Source organism: Zea mays, chromosome 3 (genome assembly GCF_902167145.1).
Source record: "Zea mays cultivar B73 chromosome 3, Zm-B73-REFERENCE-NAM-5.0, whole genome shotgun sequence".
NCBI classification, from domain to species: Eukaryota; Viridiplantae; Streptophyta; class Magnoliopsida; order Poales; family Poaceae; genus Zea; species Zea mays.
The window spans coordinates 20,937,253-20,943,668 of record NC_050098.1 but is presented as its reverse complement, the minus strand read 5'-3'; the positions used below and the strand labels follow the sequence as shown (position 1 = coordinate 20,943,668).

At 46.0% G+C, this 6,416-nt stretch overlaps 1 pseudogene; it reads right to left on the bottom strand.

Moving 5' to 3' along the window:
- Positions 1–1,443: 1,443 nt before the first annotated feature.
- On the bottom strand, positions 1,444–2,584 carry LOC118476639 (uncharacterized; annotated as a pseudogene).
- Positions 2,585–6,416: the final 3,832 nt, after the last annotated feature.

Genomic DNA, 6,416 nt, shown 5'->3' with positions numbered 1-6,416 from the left:
GGTAGCTGTTGTTATAAGCGAACTCGGCCAAAGCGAGATGATACTCCTGTGGCAGAACCTCCAAGTTATTGGGCCCACATGCACCTGTCCTTGTCCCAAAGACCTCAGTCAACCATGCATGTGCACCAGATAACTCAACAGGATCTGTCCGATTGCCCCAAGGACATCGAATAAACCACTTTCAACCAGAACCGCGGGATTAAGTAACACAAATCACACACACCAATATTATTGCAGCGGAAATCTTACTACCAAATTTTACAAGTTACAAAAATTTTATATTATTTTATCGGAGTGATTACAAAAGTATAAGTTTGAAATATATGCTAGCTTAAGTGACCATCCTCAATAAGAAGTATAGAAGGGTTACTTAGACCTATAAGAAGGCCGAGCCCACCGGCACTTAACACCATCAACAACAGCACAAAGTTAGAACCTGAAAAACAACAGGGAATAAAACCCTGAGTATGGAATTACTCAGCAAGACTTACCCGACTAAGGAAAAGACTCTCAAGGGTATGCTGGCTAGAGGGATTCAAGGTATGGCTTATCAAGAATCAAAGACTCTGTTTTGCAGAAAAGCTTACTAAAGTGGATCCTTAAAATCCAGTTTTACTTGTCAGGTTAAGTAAAATTACCTGCACTAGAGTTCTTTCTACCCTAGTTCAATCACTTGACCTGCACTAGCCAATTTCTTAACAAACCCATCATCTTTAGTGGAATGCTACATGTAGGGTAGTGACCAAGTCTTCATAACCGCGAAGGTACGGCGATCCGAATCGATTATACTCAGCTGAGGATCTCCAATCACACGACATATGTAGCACTTAAACCTTGCATATGTCAACCCGCCACCGGGGTTCTTAAGACCGGATCAGGTTCACGCAAACCGAGAGCACAGATACACCACCGTCCAGCCTCTTGCCACGGAGGGTACACGCTACTCTCGCCACCGCTCCACGCCCATTTCGTGTTATCTTATTCCGGCCTTAGTCTGCCCGAGGCAAGGCTTACCCATGACGAGGCATGTGACCAGTTAAAGGGTCCTCGATCATCAAGCCTACATCGACAAGGTCCTTAATCGACTCAGACGGAGACACTACACCGAGACTCCTTTCTCGTGCAAGTCACCCGCCCGGTCTCAGCTTAATCTTTTCAACCCAAAAACTTGGTACCTGGCAGAGGTACATCTTTTCCGATGTTGAATCCATCACGGCCGTGATGGATTCACCATCAAGTTTTATTTTCGAAAACATCCCACCCACTTTGCCACATCATCTTTTGTAAAAACAAAACATTTTGTTTTCTAAAGCAATGCTAAGCATCAAAAATCTTTTGTAAAATAGGTGATCAAGGAAGGTAATCGAATTCAAGGAAGGTAATGCAGGAATTGTTTTAGCAATCAACTCCTATCACCTAATGCAGCAAGCAAGTGAGAAAGATTTTAAAAACATCAAGGAAGGTGGCAAATGCACCGGGGCTTGCCTGAGTAACACTAGGTTAGTGTTGTTAGTCGATGAGCACTTGACGACCATCTTCAGGTTTGTCCATTAGCATCGCCTTGCGAAGAAGCCCACGCTTGGGGTCGACTTGGCTCGTCTTCCGCATCACGCGATTAATTAACGTACCTTAATGAAATGCATTATGCACATGAATGCATATAGACGAAAATATTACGAACCTAAATAGTGCTACGCCGACAAGAATTAAATACTTAGTGACGAAGCGTCGTACTATTTTATACGAAAACACTAGCTATCGACGTATGACTAAGCTTAATAATCACGGTTTTCTAGATTAAACGAACCTAACGCAAACATCACGAACAACACATCATACACTTTAAACATGATTAGCCTAAACACAACTTATCAGCTACTTAATTAATTGAATTCTAAACTTATCTCTTGCTTTATAAATTATACTACATCTTTATAAGTGATTAAAATATTTTATTAACACACATGCCTACTCATATTCTACTCGGTACACTAATTTAACTATTTGATCGGAATAGCGAGATAACTCGCTATAACTGAACCTGGCTCGATAATCGCAAGAACTGCGAAGTCGACGGGAGTTTCGTGACTTACGCAATTTATCGAGCACCTAATAAGTATCGCACTAGCAATTTATTTATTCATCGATTGAACTATTCTGAATAATTCATCAGCTTACCGCTTCAGCAGCTGACACGAATCTGCGAGATCGGTAGCGATTTTTCGATCCAGGCAATTTGTCGAGCGCCTGGGGAATATCGCGTTGCTAGCTTCGTCTTCACCTGATTCTTGAGATTTCTTGCTGACGCGCGGAACGACGACAACTTTCAGCTGAAGTCGGGAGCGAGCTGGTGAGGTGGGGTTTGAGCAGAGGATGACGTGTTTGACGACTCGACGGCAAACGACGCGACGACGAGCTGATCAAACAAAAACTCCACGACGCCGACTGGCACACGGGTTAGAGAACGGCGGCTAGCGAAATTCGAGTTGGCAAGCGCACGGCAGGGAGCTTCGCAATTTGACGGAACCGTGGCCGAGCGATTTTTATGGCGTGGACTGGGGACAGACTGCGGTCGGGTGAACTCTTATGGTGCGGACTGCCCTACGGCCACGACAGCTGTCGCGACAAAAGGAGCACAGGGAGATGCTCACGAGCTCCACGCGGGAACCAGGGGCACGACAGAAAACTCAGCGCGCAACAAGGAACTCGACGGCGACGCGTGAGCAAGGAGACACGCGCGCGCAGGACAATCCACGGCGCGGCGGTCAGGGAGCTCGACACGCGCAAAGCTTCGATCTGCGACACGAGCAAGGAAATAGGTGCGCGACGCAGGAGGCTGAAGCATCACCGGCCATGGGAGAGGAAGCTCCGCGAGCTGGGGCAGAGGACACGGATCGGCGAGGTCGCGGTATGGGCGAGCAGCAGCACGACGGCGCGAGCACAGGAGTTGGGCGCCGAGCAGCCGAACGCCATGGGAGAGGGAAATCCAAGCTGGGAAGGTCCAGGGCGCAGGGAAAGAAGAGCGCCATGGGAGAACCGAGCGAGCTGGAGAGAGCCGCGGCTTGCGACGGCGAGCAGAGCGTGCGCCATGGCGAACAGAAACCGGGGCGCCGCAGTTGCCAGGGAGACTCACAACAGGGAGATGGACACCGCTGCAGCAGCCAGCGAAGGACCCCGAGCCCTGGCCACGCGCGTAGGAGAGGCAGGGCGCGACGCCGACGGGAGCAAGCAGGGAGCGACGATTGAGGGAAAGAGAGAGGGAGAAATCAAGAACAGGGAGATGGAGCCAAGCTGGGGCTTCGACGGCTGGACGCGCAGGACTCCACGCTTGGGGAAAATGGAACCTGGGCGTAGGGAACAAGGGGATGAAAGGGAGATGGGAAACCACGGCGCCATGGAAGCTCCAAAACCGGGAGCAGGAAGATGACGCTCCATAGGAGAGCTCGGCCAGCGCAGGCTACTGGGCATGGGAGGACGCGCTGGCGAGTTGAAGAGGGTGCGGTCTGAGCGCCGGGCGCCGGGCGGAGTACGTGAGGCAGGAGGAGCTCGAGCGCGAGACATGGAAGGGATTCGACGAGCTAGAGGCCGAGCGGCTTAGCACCAGAGAGCCGGGCGGTAATGGCTGTGCCAAGAAGAAGGAAGTGCGACCAGGGGATAAGGCCGCCACTGAAGGAAAAATCTGCTCACTGCGCGTGAAGGGATAAGGAGAGAGAAGGCGCTAGAAGCAAATCAGCAGCGGGGGCGGCTGGGGATAGAGCCGATTGAGATTTTTATTTTTAGATTTTTCTGTTTTCTTCTTTTTAATTTCTTTAAAGAATTTCGCAGATATTTTTGAGCCAAGATTTTTAGATCGAGGCGAGACGTAACCAGAACAAATTAGAATGATGTGAACAACAGTATTTCGGACTGTATTCCATTGGATCCGATGAATATTTCTAGTGGCAGATGAATTCTTACCCTTTATTTATATTTGAAGATTTGAATCCGGCCGAGAAACGACAACCCGGATTGAACTGATTTCAACTTCAATATTGTAATCAGCTTTGGTTTACTTAGAAGCCAGACAAAAATTTATCTGGTAAGGAATAGATTAAATTATCAAGGTTCGAGTTTTAGCCTGATGTTTCCGGATGAAGCTAAACGATATCAGGTTAAACTAGAAAACGGCTCAGTTTATAATTCTATGCCTAGTTTTTCTTAGATTCTGAGTATGGTCCGATTTAATTTTGCATTAAAACTTTTGTCGCCGAATTCTAATAAATCTTGTTTCGGACAAAATCATAGAGTGAGTCGAGCTTCCGAACTCGTATTCGCGTGAGCGATGAATTTTAAATAATCACCGGAGGCATCGATTTTCGGAACGACTATCTTCGGAACATCACGAAAATTTAGGACAGGCCCGGATGGATAAAAATAAAACGATGTCGCATTCGCGACAAACGTACAGATGCGATATAAAAATCGCAATAGACGAAAATAATTAAAATTTAGCGTCCGTTTATCCACTGATATTACGTGCTTAAATCCGTACTCGTTGTCGAGCGAAATATAAACACCTTGGGTGTTACAGCCCTCCCCCCTTAAAAGAATCTCGTCCCGAGATTCGGAGCGAAAGACTTTCAAGAGTAGACAAGCATGTAACCCACGTCCATATCAGCGGTAATCATAAGGCAGTTCTGAGCGAAGACAAGTGTCTCAGGATGAGGTTTCTCTAGTGGACATAACATGTATCGTCTTAGGCTAATTCAGAAATGTCCACCAATAGAAACAATATCTGCCAGAGGAACACATAAGGTTCCATGGGTGCAGTTGGCTTTCTCTGATGACACTGTACTATCTGAGTCTATTGGGCAAGTGGCAATTACGCGATCTTCCCCAAACAGAATCAGATGCAACCTCTTGGGTAAAACACACAGAAAGAGGTTTACCAACAAGTGGTTACCGTAAATCCATAGCACAGGAGACGGGTGTGAATGTCGAATAACATCACAGTTGACCCGTGGCTAGCCAGAAAATCCATGTCCCCGAAAGGTGATATAGATTCGAGAGAATCACCAGTGGAGGGATCTGTAGATGTTGTCTTTGCAACCAATCCATTTTAGCAAGCACTAGACATGGATCGACATGATCACACACGCTGAAAAAGCACACGTGAGGCGGTCGAGGCGTGACTAGAGCGATAATTAGGTTGTTATTGGTTGACTTAACTTGATCCGTGTAAGTACTTTCTTTAGGATGGTTTGAACCAAAGTGAGTTTAGATAACTCGACAAAACGATCTCTAAACTCAGCCTTTGTTCATGGGGCAGTTACAAGTTAGTAAAACCAACTTGTTAAAGTTCTTTTGACATTGGGTAAGTCCTCTCAGTACCATCTGTAAGCCAAAGGTTGAGAGTTCACTCTGGTTAACACGAGATCATGTATGTGATTAGAAATTCATTTGGTCAGGTTGTTCATCCGTTTCTTCATGCGAGATGAACAGACTTGGTTAGGGAATATATGGACTAAATGAGAGAGCGAATGAACAAACTCCTGCATTTCAGCAGCAGGGGAAACAGATCTCCATTTTGAGAGCTAATTAGTTGTCTCTCAACACTAAAAGCTCCAAGGCTTCACCTTTACAAAAAGGACGTAAAGGGAACTTGTATAAGGAGTCACTACCAAGATCAAGGGAAAAGAGACCACACATGAACGTGGTATGCCCTTTTGATCCAACAAAGATGATAGATGTTGCTTGGTCACTTCGACAAACAACACCGAAATCGTTTTAAGGGAAAGTCCACGGAAGATAACACATCAGTGTAATTCCATAACGGATCATGACTAGAGACTTCGATACCGGCATGCGCCAAGCAGCAAAATCCTGTGTGCGCATTCACAGGAGGCTCTTAGTTTCGCCGCGGTACCATAAGTCCTTAACCATGACACCATTACAAAACTGGCACCAATAATGAATCTCACGTGGTAAGAACAATTTGTGTAGAGATAACTTATTAATATAATCTCATAATGGATTATGACTACTAACTGTGATACTAGCGTGTACCGAGTAGCACAACCATGTGTATGCATCCACAGGAGGCCCTCGGTTTTATCGCGACATCATCAATTTTAGTCATAACGCCAATACCAGACGTAACCAATAAGAAATCTCACATGACACAAATAGACTAGTCAAGGATGACAATATACAAAGAGTTACTCCACCTGTAAGAAGGGTTACAAGTAGAGAGTCAAAGAGATTATAGCCCACGGAAATGAACAAGACATGGCCATAACCTAAACTTGATGAAAGGAGTATGATGGAAGACTGTTAATTCAGCCCCAAGCATAATTCTATGCCCATCAAAGAGATTACAAGGTCAAGGATTAAGTTGATATGCCTTCGATAGATACGGGGAAACCAAAGACATCAAA